This window comes from Castor canadensis, chromosome 14, assembly GCF_047511655.1.
Source record: "Castor canadensis chromosome 14, mCasCan1.hap1v2, whole genome shotgun sequence".
NCBI classification, from domain to species: Eukaryota; Metazoa; Chordata; class Mammalia; order Rodentia; family Castoridae; genus Castor; species Castor canadensis.
In genome coordinates this window covers 17,860,546-17,884,923 of record NC_133399.1, presented here as the reverse complement: position 1 = coordinate 17,884,923, position 24,378 = coordinate 17,860,546, and positions in this window count along the sequence as shown.

The window sequence follows — 24,378 nt, the reverse complement described above, 5'->3', positions numbered from 1 at the left end:
TTTCTTACACCAATACATAAAAACTAAACGTAGTTATGGGATGTTTAAATAAATGTATACATTCAGCTGTATTCAAATCAATCTTTCTCCTGAAGGATGTATGATTTCTTTAAGACCAGTACTAAAGGCTTTTCTATCTCTGATTGTTTGATAACCTCCTGCTATAATTTTACCCTTACTCCTTGATTATATCACAGAAACTTTATATTTTAGCCATCATTAATTCTTTTCCTAAGCAGTGCAAACAGCTACATAAGTTAGAAGTCCATTTACATACCTCAGGCCCACAGAAAATACTCTTTATAACTTTAGAGGGGCTGTCACAGTGGCTCAAAGCACTGTATGTAATGGAAGTATGAAATCTTCCATGGTTCTAAATAAAATATTCTCTTATTTATGAATGCTGCCATGAAAGCTAGAAGGGTGACAAGAAAACAATATCAAAGTCTCCATTATGTACCACATTTAGGCTCAGGAATACCTTTAATTTTCATAATCAAGACATGACATTCAAGGAACTTGAGATCCTTCTCAGTCTTGCAAGTCAGGGTTATGAGTTTTCTCGCATAAACATCCATGTTCTTTTATGAAATTTTATCTCCAGGTATTCTTTTTAAGTAGATTCATATTAAATAAGCTTCAATAAAAGAGTCGTGGTGCTTGTTATCTTTAAATATAAAAGCAAATGGCAAAAGTAAGAAGTATTGTATTATCATAATTGCACTCAGGTTTATTACATTTCATTGATGTGAGGTTTAGTTATTAGTGCACAGCAAATACCTTAAAAGAAAGTCATTTAATTCAGTGCCTTTATTATCAATGTCAGTATATACGGGATATACCTTTGAGCTCAGCTGGTCCAGTTCTGCATCTGCAGTCAGCTGATGGTCAGCCCAATAGGTTTTGCTGATATTGGCAAAGCTTCCTATAGTACTGGGGACTCAGCTGATGCTGGCTCTTTTAGGGAGGCTTTTGTGGGAACAGTGGTTTTTCCACTGTTCTCCACATATCTTCTGCAGTTCCATCTGTCTATCTTGGATTTGTCATGTGGTTGTGGCAGGATTCCAACATACAGTGGAAGAAATTTCCCAAGAGGCCACTTGAGGCACACTATCAATCCCAATATATTTTTTGTCAAAGCAAATTAAAACCCTAAATCCACCTCAAGACATGGAGCATCCAAATACCTCTTCAGCTGCTGAATAATCTTACAGAAGAGACTCAGATGGTGGGACAGTCTTCTCTCAATAAACATGGGGGATAATTTCTAGAAACTTCATGGACACCAAAGGCTCCTTTGTATCTTGAAATCAGCTGAGACAACAGACACATGGTGAATCTGCATGACAGTATACCAATAAAACTATTTACAAAAAATAGGTCATAGGCCAGATTTAGCCACACACACGATTTTTTCATTTTATTTCTCATTATTAAGGTGAGTTTGTCCATCTTGAGTGTTCTGATTATGAGGATTGAAGAGAAGCAGAAGGCCTGAGAAAATACCGGATTCAGAGAAGAAACAGCTTGAAATCATGTACAAAGATAAAACAAGGACATGTACAAGTATCCTTTTCAGTGTCAGAGGTGTGGCATACCACCAAGTCTTTACCTATGTAGAAAAATGAAAATAATCATCTTCTTTGGGCCCCTAGGGCATTTTTGTGGGTTTGTCTGAGTTATTTTCCTATAGACAATTGATCATGTGAAACTTCCATTGGAGTAAAAAAAAATAATTGAATGGCAAGGTCCACCTAAATATGTAGCCTTGTTACTTATTTTCAAATCTGTCAGGTTTTCTTTTTTGTTATTTCATATTTTCAAAGCACATATTAATTGTACAAATCAGCTTAATTTCTATATTTCTGTAAATGCATATTATGCATTTTGATAAAAGTCACCATTTTACTCTCTCTTAAATCCTTTCTCTAAGTATAACAATCGTAATGGACTTCATTTTTCCATTTTCATCATCCATATAAATTATTTCAATCATATTCACACCCAATTACCCTCTTCATATGCCCACACTCTCCCTCTAGCTCTCTAAACAGTCCTGTTTTAACACTCATGCAATTTTGCAGATAGTGCCTAAGAAAAAATTACAATATTTATCTTTATGAGTAGGGCTTATTTTGTTTCATATAATGATCTCTATTTCTGTCTATGTGTTATTAGCAGTTCCTTCTTTTTGTCATTTCTTTATACTTGTAATAATTGAGCTCCCCACTTCTACATCTTCACAAAATATATAATAAAATCATGTGAAATGCTGGTTCCCCACTATCTTGTGAAACACCACAACATTTCCTTTATTCTATATTTTGGTATCCATTAGTCAATATTACTCTGTTACTCCTCCCTTCCATCTTTTCCAAATTCAGGTAATGGCATTCCAAGATTCTTATTTTAACTTCTACATAGGAGGCAGGACATGTACTATTTTTCCTATGTCTACCTCATTTCACAAAAAATACAGTTACATGTATTTTGCATCCAATAACAAGATATTATTGCTATTTATGAATGAATAATATTCCAATGGGTATATATTCCCCATTTTCTTTATCCATCCATTCATGGATGTGAATTGAACTTGAATCCATATATTGGAATAAGCATGGGATTATAGTTGCAGACACAGATAAGATACAATTCTGAATTGTGCACATGGATGAAATATAGTTCTGAATTTCTACGGACCTCTATGATGTATGAGTCAAAAAAATCAGTAAATTGATTGGATCAAAAGATAGAGAAACAAATAAAAATGGAAATGCTTTCACTTATCATTTATGTAATCTCAGAACCCATCTATATAAGTTAATTAAACAGGACAATATTTCCAAAGAAGGCCCACTAGGATCAGTTCTGAAAAATATGTTAAATATGTATGATGTAATTTATTTGAAAATCCTAAAACTAATCACTGTTGTAGATAGCTGAAAAAATTTTGGATTATAGTCTAAAATGTTACAGTAGCTAGCTAAAAATTAAAAGTGCAATCCCATACATAATTTTAGGAAGAATAGCTAGGGCAGGAAAAATGCTAAATAAAAGCCAAATTATGACTTGCTTTAACATATATATAAACAGAAGTAGTGAAAGCATCTAAAACAGTCAGGCTATCTGCTGCTTGGTTTCATGCACATTTCTCTCATGGTTGTCCTGCCATGGTCACATCACTGAGAGGCACTGATTTGCTGAGGATTCTCCCCAGGGCCCCTTTCTCTCCCAGCTCTTCATACTGCACATGAAGGAATTCAACACAGGGATGACTATTATGCACAGCTTTGAGACCTTCAGCTTGTCCTAGAGGACAGAATGGCTACAGATCTGAGGATGACACCCAGGTTACTGTTACAGTTTGGATCTTAAATGTCCCCCACAGGCCCAGGTGTTAAAGGCTTTGAAACCAGTTTGGCAGTACTAGGACATGGTAGAACTTTTTTTTTTTTTTATACTCAGGGTACATTGTGAAATTTTTTTTTATTTTTTTCCTTTTTCTTTTATTATTCATATGTGCATACAAGGCTTGGTTCATTTCTCCCCCCTGCCCCCACACCCTCCCTTACTACCCACTCCGCCCCCTCCTTCTCCCCCCCCTCAATACCCAGCAGAAACTATTTTGCTCTTATTTCTAATTTTGTTGTAGAGAGAGTATAAGCAATAATAGGAAGGAACAAGGGTTTTTGCTGGTTGAGATAAGGATAGCTATAAGGGCATTGACTCACATTGATTTCCTGTGCGTGGATGTTAGACATGGTAGAACTTAAAAGAGGTAGAGACTTGTGGAAAATCTTGGTCATTGGGACGTACCCTTGAAAGTGACATAGGACACAAAGCATTTTCCTTATGCTTTTCCACTTCCTGGCCAGGAACTAACAGCTTCTCTCTAGTGCATCATCTCTGTCCTTCATGATATGCTACCTCATCTCAAAGCCATGAAGCCAGGTGATCATGGGCTGTAATTACAAATACTGTGAGCCAAAATAAACCTCCTCTGTGTATATTTTGATGATATGACATATTTTGTTTTAGTAATGAATAGCTGTTTAACAAACCCAGTGCTGCCAAACAAGCAGACCACCAAGAGTGGAGATCTACACTTAAAAAAGGCTTTGTATAAGCCTTGAAATAAAATTTGCAGGATGGGGTGAAGAATCTGAGAATCCAAGAAAATACCAGAGAGAAAATCCTAGTGACCAACTAGAATGATGGTCATAGTCACACCACAATGTAAGTAGTAAGAATATCAGAGAATATCCAGAACAGGTGAGTTTTGGGACTTCAAGTACATCACAAAACATGGAGGAGGTAAGTTTGAGGAATATGGAAGAGCGTAAGATGTTCACTTGTGTACAAATCACACATCTAGTAAAATTTCCATCTGTACTCATGCATCCTTTATTCTCTCTACAGCAGACAGGTTCATAAGGATGGAAGTTTGGATGGCAGTGTTTATTGTCTCCATCCTGTTTATTGCAGTATTTAACTATTTTTACATTGATCTGAAAGCAAACTTCCTCACATGTTGCTCTATACCTACTTTGTTACAACATGTCCTGAATGATACAAAACAGTCTATTATCAGCAAGACAGCAATCATTTTTATTTACCTGATTTTAACAAAACCAAGTATGTTATGATAACATTTGCTATGACCTATTATTGTGTTTTCAGTATGAAAATTCTCCCACAGGGTCAGGTATTGTGCATTTAGTTGTCATCTTGTGGACTTTGAGAAATTTACTGCATCCTGAGGGCTCTGAGTTAATCAATGCATTTTCCCTCAGGAGATTTCTAATACGGTGACATTATTGGAAGATGGAAAAAACTATGAAGTGGAGGCCTAGTTGGTTATAAAATGTCACTGGTAGTGTGCCCAAGAAAGATGCATTTTTCCCCTGTACCTTGTTCTTTCTTCTTTTCCTGATGTTATTGAGCTGAGCAACTTTGCCTTACCATTTCCTCTGTGCTGTTCCACCTCATCCCTTCCCAGACACTATGGGACCATCCAACCTTCCTCTAAATCAGCTAAAACCGTAAGTCTTGACACTGTATCTGTGTCTGATTGGGCACTCCACACGCCGTGCTTCCAATTGGACAGGGTTTGAGGCCCTGAGTGATGTTACATTGTACAATCCACACCTGTATAGTTGAGAAAGATCACAATGACATTTTCAACACTGCAGCTTATGGAGGGAGGACCTAGTTCACCATAGAATCGGTATACTACCCTGGTATTGAAGATGATAGCAGAATATGAATTAGTAAGAAGACTAGTAAATGTTATGAGCAAAAATGTGTCCTACCCCAAAAATTTGTGTTAATTTTTGTACACAGTATTAGCAGATAAGTGAAACACGTGTCAAAGGAACAATATTACTTGATTAAGGCACTTTGAAATTGTACTTTCTTTTTTTTTTCTGCTGCACATCAAAGACTGGTACTTGTGCTAAGTGCAGAATTCACACAAGGCCTCCAAAAGCAGCACAAACCACTCTGCTTCCTGCCTAGCTGCAGGAACTGCCCCAACCAGCCTGGGGCTAACCTGCTGCAGGTGGTCATCTATAAGTTGAAACTCTAACGTGACAAACAGTTACTATGGCCACATTTATGAGCTAATCTGAGCTTCCAGAGTCCTTCCTTCTGAAACTTGCTTTCTTTTCTTTGTTATGACGACCCAGGCTTATTGCATCCACTACAGTAGTACTTCAGACTGGACAATGCTTTCTACATATTTCCCTCAAATTGATAACTAAAATAAATTCAGTTAATTGGGGGTTAGACCCTAATCTGATTCATGTACTTTCCCTATAACAGGAAGGTAAAGAACATCGACTGTCACAGAAAAACATGGGTACAAATATATCAAGATGACTAGGACAAACCATGGAGAGAGATCTCAGGATAAACCATTCTATCCAAAACCTTGATGTTCTGGAATAATGAGGAAAATCAATGTATACTATTAAATGAGAGCCTTCAGAAGCTCATAGAGCCTTTTAGGGGACACTTAATATTTTCTCTGCTGCAACTAGATGACAATAGAGTTGAATGACATGAAATTTCTCTAGCATTGAAAGCCTACATTGCTAAAAGAATTGGTATTTCCGACTGGAAGATTGCTTCTCCCTTGGGCTATGCACATGCATGAGGCCACAGCTGTCAATAAATTTGTGAAATAGATTCATATCCTTTTTGCTGTAAACTGCAATCATTGTGAAAATACTCTGGGGTAATACTGTTGATATGTAAGTCTTGGATAATTTCTGGTAGAGCAGTGTAGCTGATTGGTACATAGGTTACTTATCACAGGTAAGTAAGAGCAGTAGCAACATGCAGATTCCTTCTGAGCAGTGTAAAGTGAAAATAAATGTATGATCTGAGATTCTGGATTTGTGTAATTTTGTTGCCAGTAGGTAGTAAAGGAACACAGATTCTGTTGGAGTCTGTACTGTTGGTTATTCCAACAGTCAAGCCCTAAGACAGATCCAAGAAGTATCCCTATATTTGAATGTGAGACTGGCCCCACTCTAGTACTCTAATTTCTGTTGTGATTAGGTATTTTTGTGATAGGGTCTTACTATTTTCCTCCACTGCCTTTGAACTTCAATCTTTGTGATCTCTGTCTCCGCTGTAGCAAGGAGTACAGGTGTAAGAGTCCAGTGCCTGGCTCCTTCTAATACTTAACTTTCCTGATAGGAGTCAAGGTCATGTCATGAGCAGGCATTTAAAAGGGAGAGCAGTGTCAGTACTTTAATATTTACTATTTGATAAGCACAGATTTAATAGAAATATTAATGCCAGGATAGTGGCATGACTCACAATGCAGAGAGGTGCTCCTATGCTGCTGTTGCCCTTAACAATAATTCAATTCTACATCTCAGTGACTATAGCAAAGACCTGAATGTAGAGAAAAAGATCCTGATGACCAAGTCATGGATGTCGAGTTTGTGGATCAGAATCATGGGGATTTCTCATGAATAAGAGATCCTGTGCTGTCTCACCCTATCCAATTCTATATACATGGTGTTTTAGGAGTCCGGGACCTATAAAGATGTGACCTTGATCCTCACCCAGGAGTATTTTAGCAGGCACATTTGTGGCTATTTCTTAAATGCTAATACAAACCCAATACTTTCCATAAATGCCCCCCACACTTAGACCTTGGAATGGAGATTTGATTAGACCTTAAGTCACCATACCAGTCTGACAGCTTTCTGTCCTTCCATCTTAGACAACGCACCTCAGAACCTAAATATGCAACCAGCAGACATATCTATAAAGATTAATATCAGGCAAAAAAGGAACTATGTGTGCTATGTCTCATGGGAACAATTCCAGGAATGCCATGGAATCATATCAGTATGCCATGGATAGAGGTTAACTGAAAAATCACTGGATGTCCATGTGGAGGGCAAGGGTCTGACTTAAGTGGTTTAGTACTCTCCTAACCAGTATGAGGTCAAGTTCCAACCAAAGTACCATCTAAAGATATCAAAAGCTTTTTAGAACTGAGTGTGAGTGACAGAACAAAGTGAGGATTTTGTCCAAAGCTGATATGGAGAGGACATCGAGGAAGCTGAAGCCTGGATTATAACAAACTTGCCTTATGACAGTCTACCTACGGAGCAACTCTGCCAGCCGTGTTTTGTTTTGGGTATATCTGAGATATGGTCTCCTGAACTATTTGCCTGAACTGCCATCCAACAATCATCATCCTGATCTCTGTCCTGAGTAACTAGGATTACACAGGCATGACCTACCACTGCCATGCTACTTTGTTTTTTGAGACAGAATCTTGCTATGCCTCCCAGGATATCTTTGAACAGACCTTGTAGCCCAGGCATCCGAAACTAGTGATAGTCTTACCTTAGCTTCCTAAGTGCCATCATGACCAGTCCCTGGCTCCATATAAGTGTTGGTCTGAGACTTGGCATTATTTTGTCACTCACACTCAGTTCTACACAGATTTTGATGACTTTTGAGGATAATTTGGTTTGAATTTGAGGTCTTACTTCCTAGGCCAGTACTCTATCACTTCAGCCAGACCCTCCTGCCCTCCACATGGACATCCAGAGATTTTTCAGTTGACTGTATCCATGGCATAGTAATATGATAACGTGAAATTCTTGGAAATGTTCCCATGAAGACATGGAACACACAGTTGTTTTGTTGCAGGACATTGATCATTGTGGATATCTCTCTTGGTTACATATAGAGGTGCTGAGGTGTGTCGTCTGACATTGGCAGGATGGATAGCTGTCAAACCAGTATGATGACCTGAAGTGCTACTGAAATTTACATTCCAAGAGCCAATTGTGGGGACATTTATGGAAAGTATGGGATATCTATACTAATAGAAATCCCACAAATTTACCTACTGAAACCAGTCCTGGGTAAGGTTCACAATCATATTCTTAAGGTCACTGACACCTACAACACAGTGCATAATGTATAGTGCAGGAAGGGTGAGACAGAGGAGGGTATCTCATTCAATTCATGAGAAGTCCCCATGATTCTGGTCTCCAAACATTCTTGGTCATGTCTTCGTCATCAGGCGTTTTCTCTCTACACTCACGTCCTTCCCTACAGTCACTAAGATGATGAAATGAGTTATTGATAAGGGAAATAGCAGAATAGGAGCACACCTCAGGATTGTGTGTCATACCATGTCACCTGTAAAATCTCTTTGTAATACCTGCCTTAAAGTTGTACTCATAAAACAGTAAACATTAATAAGGCACTAGTAACTCAGACCTTTAATCCTAGATTTTCAGGACGCTGAGATCTGGAGTATCCCAGTTCAAAGCCACAGCAGGCAAATAGTTTGCAAAACACTATCTCAAAAACCCTGCCACAATAAAAAGAACTGGTGGAGTCAAAATAGTTGGAGACTGTAAGTTCATGCCCCAGTATAGAAAAAAATAACCACAGTAATCATTACAGTACTGACACTGCTCTTCTTTGAAATGCCTGCTCATAACACTTGACCTTCCTCTTATCAGAGTAATTACATATTTGAAAGGGGAGACACTGGTAGCTCACACCTGCAATCCTAGCTACTTGGGAGGCAAAGATTAAAATAATCTCGGTTCCAAGCCAACTGAGACAAATAGTTGGTAAGACCTCAAGGATCTGGTACAGGGGCTCAAGTGTTGGAGCACTTGCTGAGCAAGCATGAGGGCCTGCTTCTAAACCCCAGTGTCACTGAAAGAAAGCATGTAAAGGGATCCCAGCACAATGATTTCTTCTAAAGTTTGAAATTGTGTAACGTCATGGAAAGAGGGTGCATACATGATTCCCCCAAATCACAGGGAGTGAGTGATCAGCAAGTCTCTAATGCACTAACTATTTGAAAATATTCTTATATGATTATACTGAGGAGTCATGAAATAGGTGACTGTTTTCTGGAGAACTCACACCTGTGCCATTTGGGCACAACCAGCTAGTGTGCTGATGCCTCCTGGCTGACTGATGAGCACTCTGTTGTAGAGCTCCATGCAGATCAGCATGGGACTGTTGGACTTCCCAGTCTCCTTGGACCAGTACCAGGTGCACCACATCACCAACCATGACCTGTGCATCTGTGTGAATGAGAGAGAGGGCAGAACATCTCTGTAGGCAGCAATTACAGAGTACCAGTGTGGGGCCAAGACCCACATTCAAATATTGCAACTCTTATGCACTCTGCCCTTGTGTTTAACCACTTAAATGACTCACAGTCCAGATGCCAAAAAAATCTGCCTTCCTTCACTACCAACTGGCAATTTGCACAAATCCAGAATCTCAGGTCTTACACTTTTTTCACTTTACACTACTTAGATGGAATCTGCAAGATGTACCCTACTTACATGTTTGCTTACCTGTCCCAAATACACAATGTACCAATCAGGTGCACGGCCATTCCACAAATTATCTATAACTTACATATCAACAGTATTACCAGAGAGATTTTCCACAAGGGATGATGGTTGCACAAAAAAGGATATGAAACTATTTCACAAATTTATTAACAGATTTAGCCTCATGCATGTGCATAGCACAAGGGAGTAGCAATCTTCCAATAGGAGATGTCAATTCTTATAGCGTGTAGGCTTTCAATGCTAGAATAATTGCATGCTATTCAACCATATTCTCATATAGTTACAGCAGAGAAAATCAAAGTGTCTCCAAAAAGGCAGTATGAGCTTCTGAAGGCTGTCATTTAACAGTACACATTTATTTTCCCATCGTTCTGGAACATCAGGTTATTGGATGGACTGATTTCTCCTGAGATCTTTCTCCTCTATTTGTCTACTGTAATCTGGGTCTTCTTGTTCTTATGTTTTTCTGGGACTATTAATGTACTTTATCTTTCCTGTTAGTAGCAAAGTACATGAATCAGATTAGGACCCAACCTCCAATTAACTGAATTTGTATTTGTTATGAATTTCAGAGAAATATGTCGAAGCCATTGTCCCATCTGAGTCACCATTTCAATGGATGCAATGAGTCCGGGTATTCATGAAAGAAAAGAGAGCAAGATGCCAAAGGAAGTCTTCTGTAAGGTTAGCTTACATCATAAATGTGGCATAATGACAGGTGTGGCACCTTAGACTACCGGCTATAGATGGTGACATGTACCATGTTAGCACCAGGCAGGTTGGGGCAGTCCATTCAGCCTGGCAGCAAAGTGTGTGGCTTGCGCTGCTTTGGGAGGCACTTGTGTGAACTCTGCAGTTTTGGTCATGTCGCTTTTGAGCATTAGACCAACAGCCAGTGTTTAAAGTGCAGCCTGAAAAACTAAAGTTTATTTTAAAGGTGTCTTAATCTCATAGTATTGCTGCACTGACAATTGTTTTATTTCGCCACTAACACCATATTAAAAAATCGATGTGAATGTGGTGTGGGGCAAGGGGGAGAAATGGCCCAAAAATGTATGCACATATGAGTAAATGAATAAAAATATCGATGTGATTTTTTCCGGAGGACACAACTTACCTCATAACATATACAAGCTGCTGTAAATCATACTCCGCTATCATCTTCAAATTCCACTGTACACCTGTTCTGTGATGAGCTAGGTCCTCCCTCTCAAGCTGATGCATAGAATGTGTCAGTGTGACCAAGCTCAGCTATCCAGCTACGGATTGGTGCGATGGAATGTCACTCAGGGCCTCAAGCCCTCTCTAATTGGAGGCACGGCATAAGGACTACCCAATCAGGCACGGATACAGAAAGGGGCGGGCTTAAACGATTTGGGGCGGATTTTGAACTGAAACTATCTGTCAGAGAACATCTGGGAATTGTCTCCAGGCTTTCTTCTCTGTTGAGGATGTTCAGGTGGCTTTGTCACAGCCTCTGTCGTCCTGAGAAAGGTCAGACTCAAGCAGATTATGGGGAGGATGCCAGGCAACCTAAAACCAAGAACAGGACATGCAGGTCAGTGTCCTGAGGGGAAGGGAGGCAGTTTGTAACCATCGGTTTGCGTCTCCCCACTCCGCGTCGGTGAGTCCTGTAGGGCAGCTGGACCTGGGTCGCCTCTGGCCTTGGCGGTTGGGGACGCGACCTTTAGCGCCTTCTGGCTGGGGGAGGGGCTGTCAGGACAGCTCTCCCTACTTGTGGATGATGGGGAGGTGAGCGGGCATGTGGAGATGGTAGGATGTGTGGTCCATGCCTACCCCAGGCTGCCTTCCTCCTGTGGGTCCACGCTTTTGTCCCCAACTTTCCAAGTATGTGAAAAGCAGTCTTAAATACAACCACCGTCTCCTCCTAATCCAGCGCCTCTTTGGCCTAACCATCAATCCTGAAACATCCTCATCCCAGCCCATATCCCACAGCACCGACTTCCCCTTTCGGCAGCATTATCAACCATTTCTTGCTCATGGCACAGTTCTAACAGACAGTATTGCCTCTTTTTTCCTTTTTCAAAGGGTTGTGAATATTTTTTGTTGGTGCACATTGCACATCAGAGGAAGACAGAGAAGAATCTCTTGAGCCCTTTTTGTTTTCTCTGTGTGTCTTTCTTTTCCTTTTCTTTTTGGTCTCCTTGGCACTGGCACTTGATATGAACATTTGGATCATTTGGCCGTTTTGTTCGACCCTGGGCTTTCTTGTTGACTTTCATCAGGTGCCCACAGCTGCTCTGGTTTTGTTCAAACCCCAGTTCAACACAGAAAGTAGTCGCTGGAAGACTGACATATACACCTCTGAAGGGATCTGTCCTTCTGAAATGTCTCTGTACATATAAATGCTTCTGTCCCCATACTGAGGTCCTCCTCTGTGTTGTCTGAGGCTGTCAGGACACATTCAATGTTATTTTTCACATGGCTAATAGGAAACATGCAATCTTCTATGAAATTTGGGTGTATTGTGATTTCTTGGTGTTTGTGATTTCAATATTATACTTTAATAACATATATTAGTATCAAATAAAGATGACTGCTCCTATTCTTACATTAGTATCACGTAATGATGGCTACTCCCATTCTTACAATTGAGAAGAATCTAGGCTAATTTCCTACACACAGACAAATTCAGTTGACTTTAGAACTTGCATTAAGGTTCTTGATGACAAATTACATATCTTGACATTTAGGTTGATTTTTGGGGACAAGTTAAAGTGGTGATGAGTTTGATCTACACACCTGCGGTATGTAACCCAGATTGTCATGTCCTCTTTTCCATTTTTCTTTTATCCTCAATTCACCAATGTTCTGTTTCAAAACATGTCCCCATGTGAAACAGCTGCATGGGATACTATGTGAAATTGAGGTGGTGCTAATACCATTGGTCATACAGGGTAGAGAATACCTAGCTCTAGAACATGGCCCACATTGTCTTATTCACCTCTTATGTATTCACTATTTCCTTTTTATATTGGTGGCACTTGGGTTTGCCATCAGGGCCTCATGCTTGCTAGGCAGGTGTTCTACCTGTTGATCCACACCTCCAGCCCTGTTTGCTGTTGGGTATTTTCAACATGGTGTTTCCTGAACAATTTCCCCCACAGCACTTCAACCATGAGTGTCCTGAACTCTGCCTCCTCTGTAGCTAGGATCATAGGTCTGACACACGAATGGCATTCTCCTTTGGTTTTCATGACAGGAGCTTTCTATGAAAGCCAGGGTATCATAAAACACACCATGTAGCTCAGGTACCTGAAACAAGTGATCCTCCTACCTCAGCTTACTGAGTGTGATGATATCAGACAACTGGCTCCACATCAGCTTTGGTCAAAGACTTTACTGTTTTGTCACACACTCAGTTATACACTGTCTTTGTATAGCACTTTGGTTGGAATTTCAGCTCATACTTACTAAGCAAGGAGTCTACCACATGTTCCAGATGCACCTGTTCTCCACACAGCTATGCAGTGATTTTTCCTGTTGAGCTCCATCCGTGGCATGTTAATATCACTCCACGGAATGCCTAGAAATATTCCCACAGAAACATGTTAACCATAGTTCCTTTGTTTCCAGATATTTGTCATTGTAGCCATGTCAGTAGCTGCTGAAACTGTGTTGCATATTGAATTCCTGAGGTGTGTTGCCTCTGTTTGGCAGGACAGAAAGGTGTCAAACCAGTACGAGGAACTCAAGAGCTGCTGAAATATCCAACGCAAGGGCCAAGGGTGGGAGCATTTATTGAAAGAAATGACGTTTTATTGAAAGTTAAGAAATAACCACGTACTTCCGAACTAAAAACTCTACAGAGTGAGGGTCAACGTCATATCCTTAACAGTCACTGACACTTAAAACACTGAACATAAGAGCAGGATGAAGGAGACAAAACAGGATATCTTATTCAATTCATCATAAGTGCACACGATTCAGGTCTTGAATCATTCATTCCCTTACTTGGTCATCAGCCTCTCTCTTCATTCATGTCTTTGCCCATAGTCCCCGAGGTGAAGAAATGAATTATTGATATGGGCAATTACAGAATAGGACCACCCCTCTGGATTGTGGGTCATGCCATCATCGCTGCTTTAATATTTGTCTTAGTGCTCTATTCATCAAAGCGTCAACATTACCGTACTGACACTCTCTTCCTTGGAAATGCCTTCTTATCACATTGACCTTGGCTCCTGTCAGGGAAATTAAGTATTTGAAGAGACCAGGCACCTGTGGCTCACACCTGGAATCCTTGCTTCTGCAGAGGCTGAGGTCAGGATTGCAGTGTGAAACCAGTGGGTAAAAATTGTAACAACCTATCTCAAACGTTCCTACCAAAACAAAAAGAGTATCACATTGAGACCAAGGTGCATGTTCAAATATGAGGTCCCCTCTCAGATCTGTCCCGAGGCTTGATCAATTGCATGGCCCACAGTACAGACTCCAACAGAATATGCCTGCTTCTGCTACCATTGGCAAGCTGGCTAACATCCAGAATCTCAGACCTCACATTGATTTTCATGTAACACTACTCAGAATGAATCTGTATGTTGCTACAGCTCTTACTTACCTGTCCCAAGTACCCCATGTACCAATCAGCTGCACTGCCCTTCCAGAAATAATTGAAAAATTGCAGATCAACAGTATTCCAAGGAGTTTTTTCACAAGGAGTGAGAGTTATACAAAAACGAATGTGAAACTATTTCCACACTCTCAATGCTAGTGAAATTTCCCGTCATTCATCCATAGTGTCATTTAGTTCCAGCAGAGAAAATCTAAGTGTCTCCTAAAAGGCTGAATGAGCTTCGGAAGGCACTCATTTAATGGCATGCATTTATTCTCCTCATCATTATGACTGGGCATGACACCCACAAACCATCGTTGATGGGCAGCCAAAAAAAAAGACAAGGAAAAGATGAAGGTGCCTTAATCCTTTTCTCATCTGTTTCATGTAGCTGCTAAAACTGTGTGTTAAGAAACTGATGTGAATTTCTCAGTTGAGGGTGGTTGATATAATTTAGCTCATAACATATACTTGCATCCTGGTATAAGTGAAAATGCATTATCCTCATCAATTTCAGGTTCCTACACCTCTTCTACAATGAATTAGGTCATCCTTCCCGTATATGCAGCATAGAACTTGTTATTGTGATGAAGCTCAGCTGATAAGAGATGGACTGGTGCTATCTAATATCATTGAGAGTCTCAAGCCCTGTCCAATTGGAGGCATGGATGAAGACTGCCCAATCACCCCGGATACAGAGGAAATTGGGAGGGCTTGAATGATGTTGGGCGGGTCTTTAACTGAAACTCCCTGTGAGAGACCATGTAGGAATGATCTCCCGGCAGCTCCTCTGTTGTGGATGTTCAGGGGGCTTTGCCACAACTCTGTTGCCCTGTGAATTGTCAGACTCAAGCAGATTAGAGGGAGGATGCTGGGCACCCTGCAAGGATGGTGCACGCAGGTCAGCATTGTGAAGATGGGAGGACTTTTGTAAACAGCAGTTTATGTCTCCCCAGTATGTGTTCATGAGTCCTCTTCTAGGGCAGTTGGACCAGGGATAGTCTCTAGCTTTGGGGGTTGAGGGGCGATCTTTGGCATCTTCTGGCTGTGGGAGGGGCTGTGAGGAAAAAGCATGTACTTAAAGCTCTCTTAGGTGGAGATGACGTGGTGGTGTGCCATAGGATCAGTGGTTCATGACCATCCCTGGCTGCCTTCCTCCTGTTGGGCCCACCTGTTTCCAAAAGCTGTGGAAAGTAGTTTGAAGTCCAAACACCACCACCCTCATCCTGAGCCTCTTTCCTCTAACCACAATTCCTGAAATATCCTCAGCCCAGCCTGCATTCCCCAATACTACTTTCCCCTTTCCACAGCATTATCAACTACTTGTGGCTCATGTGACTTTTCTAAGAGACAGTACTTCATCGTGTTTCCTTTTTTCAAAGGGTACTTAATAGTTGACTGTTTGTGCACATTTCATATGAGAGGAAGGCAGAGAATAATCTCTTGACCCTTTTTGTTTTCTGTTTGTAGTGAGTCTCCTTCTCTTCTTTGTCCCCTAGGCACTGGCATCTCATCAGAACATTTGGGTCATCTGGCAGTTTATTTCTGACCCAGGGCTACAGAACTGAGCATCATTGGGTGCACATAGCTGCCCTGTGCCTGGTCCCAGTGAATAGAAGCCTCTCTTGAGGAGCAGACTGAGGTACTGGTTTGGAGCCTCTCAAAGAATCTGGGAGGAATCTCAGTCTATACACTCGTGTCAAAGTCACTTTACTTGTTTCCTTTTCTTTCATGCTGTGACTCGTGCTATACTTAACACCACTGTGCTGCCATCTTGCACATCCTGATATCCATTATTGGGATGAATACCTAGAATTGTGCTGTTAAGGTCTTCTGGCAATTCGATGTTTAGTTTTTTGGAGAACCTTCAGACCATTTTCCAAAAGGGAATTCATTCTCACCAATAGTTTCCCTGGGCTCCGTTCTTGCTATGTCCATGTCCTCTGAAACACATGTTACCCTTTGACTTCTTAGTTTGGAAGGAGAGTGGGAATTACTAGGGGGACTGCAGTTTATTCAAAAAATATATGTTACACTCCTGCTATCTTTCAAAGTTTGAAATTGTCTACCATCTTGGAAAGACGGTGCCTACACGATTCCCCAAATTCAAAGGGATCACTGATCTGTGGGTCTCCAATGCACTAACTCTCTGAAAACCTTCTTTCTGATTATACTGAGACGTCATGACAGTGCTGCCTGGTTTTTTGAGCATATTCACATCCCTATGGGCACAACCAGACAGGATTGCTGATGCCTCCCAGCTGACTGAGGAGCACTCTTTGGCATAGCTCCCTGCATATCACCTTGTGATCACTTGATATGCCCATGTTCTTGGACGACAGCAGGTGCACCACCTCAACAACCATGACCTGTGCATCTGTGAGATTGAGGGATGGGGCAAAAGATCTCCACAAGCAGCAATGAGAGAGCACCAGGGAGGGACCAAGACCCAAGTTCAAGGACTGGGACTCTTATGGACCTCTGCCCTTGGGATTAGCCACTTGAAGGACACACAGTCCAGATTCCATCAAAATCTGCCTACCTTCACTATTCACTTGCAACTAGCACAAATCCAGATTCTCTGATGTGACTGATGTTCCAGAACTCATGCAATATTTAGAAATATTTCTTACAAAGAAGTGATGGCTATCCAAACTGCTATCAAACTCTATCACACATTTGTTGTGTTGTGGCCTCATTCCTGTTACCCCAAGAGAGGGGTAATATTTAAATGGGAAATATTATTTCTTTTCCTATTTGGTTACTTGGAGTACTTGGGCATGAACTCAAGGCGCACCAATTTAGCCACTCGACTGCCCTATTTTTGTAATGGGTTATTTCCAGATGGGATCTGGAGAACTACTTGCCTGGGCCGCAATCGTACCCCGATTCTCCTGACCTCTGCCTCCTGAGTAGCTAGTATTCCAGGCTTGAGCCAAAGGCACCTGGCTGACATGGAACCTCCTAGACGCATGCAGGCTTTCAAAGCTGGAGAAATTTGATGTCATTTCTAGATTTACATATCCTTCCTGCACAGAAAACTTACGTGTCTCTAAAAGGGCTGTATGAGCTTCGGAGGACTGTCAGTGAATAGCACAAAATTACTTTCCTCAGACTATTGTAACTGAATGGATCTGGATCTTTGTGAGGAAGCATACAGCGAAATGGCGACAGGAACGCTTTTTGACAGGTAGCTGGCGTCAGAAAGGTGCCATGGTAACGATTGTGACACACTAGACTTGCAGCCTAGGGATGGCGTCCTGTAGCAGGTTAGTGACAGGCAGGTTGGGCCACTTGGTGCCGCCAGGCAGGACGGTGGTTTGCGCTGCCTCTGAGGCGCTGATGGGGATGCTGGGATTTCGTTGGTAGCGCTCCAGTCTTTTACCAGCAACGAAAACCAGAATTAAAGGGGACTTCATCCAGGAGTATTGCTCCTAGGACGCCCTTTTCACTTAGCCACCAACACTATGTGTCAGAAAATCCAAGTGAATTTTTGTAGGGTTCCCACTTCAGCTCTTAACATCTCCTGTCCTTTTGCTATGATTCTTAATCCGCTATCATCTTCAAGATGAGGTGAGTACACCTGTTCTATGAAGAAGCTGGGTCCACCCTCCAGAAGAGGCAGTACAGACCTCGTCATTGTTACCGCCCTCAGCTATGCAGCTATGGATTGGTGTGATCATATGTCACTCAGAGCGTCGAGTTCTGCCGGTTGGAGGCACGGCATGTAGACTGCCCAATCGGACACAGACTCAGAGGCCACGGGGCGGGCTTAAGCGATCTGGGGCGGGTTTTAAACTGACACTCGCTGTCAGAGAACGACTAGGACTTGTCTCCAGGCTGTGTCCTCTGTTGAGGACGTTCAGGTGACTTGTCAGGCTCAAGCAAATTACATGGAGGTCGCCCGGCACGCTAAAACCAAGGATATGGGGCGCAGATCAGCGTCCTGAAGGAGAAGGGCGGCAGTTTGTAGCAAGCGGTTGGCGTCTCCCCACTCCGCGTCGGTGAGTCCTGGAGGGCAGCTGGACCGGGGTCGCCTCTGGCCTTGGCGGTTGGGGACGCGACCTTTAGCGCCTTCTGGCTGGGGGAGGGGCTGTCAGGACAGGGCGCGGGCCTAACGCTCTCCCTACTTGTGGATGACGGGGAGGTGAGCGGGCATGTGGACATGGGAGGATGTGTGGTCCATGCCCACCCCAGGCTGCCTTCCTCCTGTGGGTCCACGCTTTTGTCCCCAACTTTCCAAGTATGTGAAAAGCAGTCCTAAATACGACTACCACCACCTCCCAGTCCAGCACTTCTTTGGCCTAACCATCAATCCTGAAACATCCTCATCCCAGCTCCTGTTCCACAGCACTGATTTCCCCTTTCGGCAGCATTATCAACGATTCTTTGCTCATGGCACAGTTCTGACAGAATTGCCTTCTTTTTCCTTTTTCAAAGGGTTTTGAATATTTTTCTCTTTGTGCACATATTTCACATTAGAGGAAGGCAGAGAAGAATCTCTTGATCCCTCTTTGTTTGCTCTGTGTGTTTTTTCTTTTCCTTTCCTTTTTTGTCTCCTTGGCACTGGCACCTGATCTGAACATTTGGACCATGCGGCCGTTTAGTTCTGGCCCAGGGTTCCTTGTTGACTTTCATCAGGTGCCCACAGCTTCCCTGGGTCTGTTCAAATCCCAGTTCAACACAGAAAGTAGTCGCTGGACGACTGACACATACACCTCTGAACGGATCTGTCATTCTGCAATGTGTCTCTACATATAAATGCTTGTGTCCCAATACTGAGGTCCTCCTGTGTGTTGTTTGAGATGGTCAGGACACATTTAATGTTATTTTTCACTTGGTTAACAGTAGGAAACATATGTTCACATGCATTCTTGTATAAAAATTGGGTGTATTGTGATTTCCTGGTGTTGATTATTTCAATATTATACTTTAATAACATACAGTAGTATCAGACAACGATGGCTGCTCCTATTCTTACAGCTGAGAAGAATCTAGGCTAATTTCATACATACAGACAAATTCAGATGACTTTAGAATTTGCTGTAAGGTTCTTTATTAAAAATCATATAGGTTGATATTTAGGTTGATTTTTGGGGAACTACTTAAAGTGGTGGTGAGTTTTATCTACACACCCACGGTATATAAACAAGATTTTTATGTACTCTTTTCCATTTGTCTTTTGTCCTAAATTCACAAATTTTCTGTTTCAAAACCTGGCCCCATGTGAAATACCTCCATCGTATACTATGTGAAATTCAAGTGATGCTAACATCATTTGTCATACAGAGTAGAGAATACCTTGAAGGAGGCTAGGTATAGTACATGCACCACATTTTCTTATTTGCCTCTTATGTATTCCCTTAGTTTATTTTTTATATCAGTGACACTTGGGTTCGCCATCAGGGCTCCATGCTTGCTAGGCAGGTGTTCTTCCTGTTTTTCCACACCTCCAGCCCTGTTTGCTGTTGGGTGTTTCCAACATGGTGTTTCCTGAATAATCTCCCTCGACAGCACTTCAACCATGATTGTCCTGAACTCTGTCTCTTCTGTAGCTAGGATCATAGGTCTAACAAACCAGTAGCATTCTCCTCTGGTTTTCATGACAGGAGCTTGCTATGAAAGCCATCTTGGACCTTCTGATATCTTCTGGGTCAGATTCATAAGCAGAATTTTGACTTGGGTCATCTGGAAGCTCAATGTTCAGTTCTTTAAGCATCTTCAAGCTCTTTAAGAAAATGGTTGTATGAAAATTTATTCTCCCCATAGTTTACCAGGGCACGATTTTGCTATATACAAGTCCTCTCAAACACAAGTTATCCTCATGTTCTTCTTTTGGAGGAGTGATCAATTAGAGAGTACTAGGACCCAGGGCTTAATTTTTTCAAAGAAAGCCCTTTACCACTTGATAGACACTTCCAGTCCATGTGTTATGGTTATTTTGAAAGATGCCTCTCCCAAAATATTTGGCAGGGCTGGTCTCAATTTCAATCCTCCTGATCTTAACCTCCCAAGTATCTAGGGTTACAAAGTTTGGCTCAAGTGTCAATCACTTCAACTTCTTGTTAATAACCATTGTGACAGGTGTGCTCAGGTTGCAGGTAGTCTTCTATTTTGTACAGAACATCCCATGGCGAAGTTATTAGAACCTACACTTTCAAGTAGACACTGGAAGACTCTACCATAAAGCTCTTAAAGGAATAACAGTCATCCGAGCTTCTTAAACCTTCTCTGCCCACACACATGCCAGTGTGCCCATTTGAAACCATCAAAACAAAAAGAGGCGGGGTGGATAAAGTAGAATGGTGGAGGTGGTGAATTCAACTATGATATTGTATGAGATCTTTTGTAAATGTCACATTTTCTCTTCAGGACAACAGTGATTCAAAACAAACAAATAAACAAAACCATTTGTATTTCTTCACTCCAGGGCAATTAGCAGGTGCCCACTCTGTTTTTCTCTCAGAGTTTTGAGGATTAAGATTCATCCCTTAAATGGAATGTGCTTCAACTGCTACACATAAGGCACTGACAAACTCTTTCCATGAAGAACTGATCAACATGGAGTTGTCAGTGGGGTGAGCTAGTGGAAGTCCTGGGAAGTGTTGAGCTCATGGTCAGGCTGATAGAATTCTACTGGTTAGGGGGAAAGACTGTTGTGGATTTTTTGGCTTTATCTTTGTCCTATCAACTTCCTATATCTGGTTAGATACAAGTTCATCTATCAGCTGTTTTGCTCAACTGTTGAAACAACTGACAGTTAACAAACTATGCTGGAAAGGTCCTACACTGGCAAATTGGGTTTAAGCCTTTCATTCTTGACATTAGGGAAAGAAGCCCTTGCAGGGACATGTCACACCACCAAATTTTTCTGTGGTCGAAAGGCCAGTGTAGGATAAGTGCTGTCCTTTGCCAGTGATAGGAGAATTATCCATCCATAGAGCACATTTGATTCAGAGTGACACATTTATGTTCCCAGTTTTCTCACTTCAGAGTGATGCTCTGTGTTTGGGGTTCTTTGTTGGGCTCATTGCTTAGGGCAGGATTCATGCCCACATTTGCCTCAAATTCCATGCTCATTTGATGTGGATGTTTTTACAGTTGCCCAGTGTATGGAAGTCTCTCCAGTCATTGATGACTTTGAGAGTGACTTGAAAGGAAGTGGTGTTTATCCATAGGTAGAGGGATAGTGAAAACCTGGCTTTACAGGTAGTAGTAATCGAGCCAAGGGCTTTGAATATTCTGGAAAAAGAGAATAACCACTGTGCTATGCCTCAGCTTCATCATCTGCCTTTTGTTTGGATTAGTCTATTCACATTGAATGTTATTTTTCATGTGGTAAGTAATATGAAGTTTATATGCACATACATTCATGTGTGAACATTGTTTGTATTGTGATACCTTGGTGTAGATTATTTTACTATTACCACTAATTATACACATCACTATCAGGTAATATGCTTTATCCTAAATTCACAATTTTTCTTTATAAAACATGCATACCTGTGAAATAATAGATGCATGTGATAAGGATATGATACTTAGGTGGTGCTTAATACTATTTGTTGTCCTGGATATATAAAACCTAGAGGAGGCTGGATTCTCGATTATGGCACACACTTTCTTATCTCTTCTTTTTTTGTACTTGTTTTAACTCAGAGCCTCTTGCTAGCTTGGCAGGCACTCTACCACTTCAGCCACTTTGACATCCCTGTTTGATGTTTGGTGTTTCCAAGATAGGGTCTGGTGAACTATATACTTAGAAGGCCTCCAACCGTGATCCAGCTGATCTCTGTCTCATGAGTAGCCAGGGTTACTCCATATAGTATGAGACTCCATTGCGCTGCCTCTTGGTTTTTTGAGACAGGACCTTGCTATGTAGTCCAGGCTATCATTAAACATAGCACTTAACTCAGTCACCTGAAACTCAGATTCCCGAGTGCTGTGATGACAGACCCCTGCTTCCATAAAAGTTTTGGTGTAAATTTTCAATCCTATTTGAGTGAGGCACTCAGTTCTACACAGTTTTTGATGTGTTTGGGTGGTACTGGGCATTGAACTTGAGTTGACACTTGCTAGGCAAGTACTGAACCATGTGAGTCTGACTCCCTTGCCCTGAACACAGGTATCCACTGATTTTTCCATGACACATGAACATGATTCCATGTCATGCCTGGAAATGTCCCCAGAAAGACATGGAGCACATAGTTCTTCTTTTATAGGATACTGATCACTGTGGATATGTCCACTGGTGGTGAACATTTATGGAAAGTATTCAATCTCTATTAGTAAAGAAGGACATTCACTAACTTTAGAACACCATGCATAAGGTATAGAACAGGAAGGGTAACAGCACAGGAGAGCTTGTGAAATTCATGTAAAATTCCCATGTTTCTGGTCTCCAGACATTCATTCCATGACTTGGTTATCAGATACTTTCTCTCTACATTCATGTCCTTCCCCATAGTCACTGGAGGAAGAAACAAATTACTGGTAATTGCAATAGCAGTATAGGAGTACCCCTATGGTTATTGTGTCATGTGGTGAGGTCACCTCTGATTTCTGTTTCCAGTACCTGACTTAAAGCTATACCCAATAAACAGTAAACTTTGCAGCACTGACATTGTTTCTCCTTTCAAATTGGGGCCCATACCATTTTGCCATTGCTCCTTACCAAAGATATTTAATATTTGAAGCCATCCCACCACACTAGTGGCCACGAGTAGCTCATTCTCTCTTTATATTTTATGTAAACAACATAATATTCTTTAGGATCCTACTTTCATTCAGATTTTGAAATATTGTTACATCTTGAAAAGAGGGTGGTTACATGATTCCCCAAAAATCTCAGGAAATGAGTGATCAGTGAGTCTTCAATGCACTACCTGCTGAAAAACATACAATTGTCCCAAATTGCCACTTGAGCTTATTCCATATGATTTTGCTGAAATGTCATGAAACAGGCTGCTGCAAGATTAAGCAAGATTAAGTCAACAATGTTAACGTAAATGAAAAATCCTTTTGACATTCTAATGCAAGATATTTCCAGTAACTATTGGGGAACATTTTTTCTATGCAAATGTTGATCTAGACACCTTAGGCTATAATTTGTCTCTTCTCTGATTGGAGATTTAATCATATGCTCCTATGGACCTGACCTGGATAGAAGAATTTGTCATGGCCATGACCTTATGGTGACAAACAGCCAGGTTTCATCATCACTGACTGAGAAGAACTGTTTTACAGAAGTCTATGCAGATCAGCATGAAGACATTTGATTAGCCAGTGTCCTGTACAAATAGCAGGGGCACACAGCCAAGGACCTGTGCCTGTGTGGATAAGAGTTGGTGCAGAAGAGTCTCCACAGGTTCAAATATAGGGTCTGCTCTGTGCTCTGCCTTGGGCTTGACCTCTTCAATGAACCACAGTTCACGTTCCAACAAAATCCGGCTTCCTTTACAACCTACTGGCAACCTGCTGAAATGCAAAATGACAAATCTCACATTTATTTTCACTAGTCCAAACGAATATACTTGTTTCTACTGCCATTTTTGTTCTACTTATCTGTCCCTAGTATCCTAGGTACCAATCAGATGCAAGAACTTATATAAGCCTTACAAGTCTGACAGAGAGATCTTTATCACAAGGAGGAGCTATGGTTACATCAAAATAATGTGAAACTATTTCACACATTTAATGACTGGGTGACATCTCACAGAACACAGCAGCAGCTCTGCCTTCAGTAATGTTCATAGTCCAAGCGGGAATCAAAATTCCAGTAGGAAATATCATTTTTGTATTAGTGCAGGCTTTCAACGATAGAGATATTTGAGGTTATTCAACTTTATTCTCATTCCTAACATGTTACAGAGAAAATTATGTGACCTACAGTGAGGTCATTTTAGACTTTCTGCCTGTATATGAGGACCT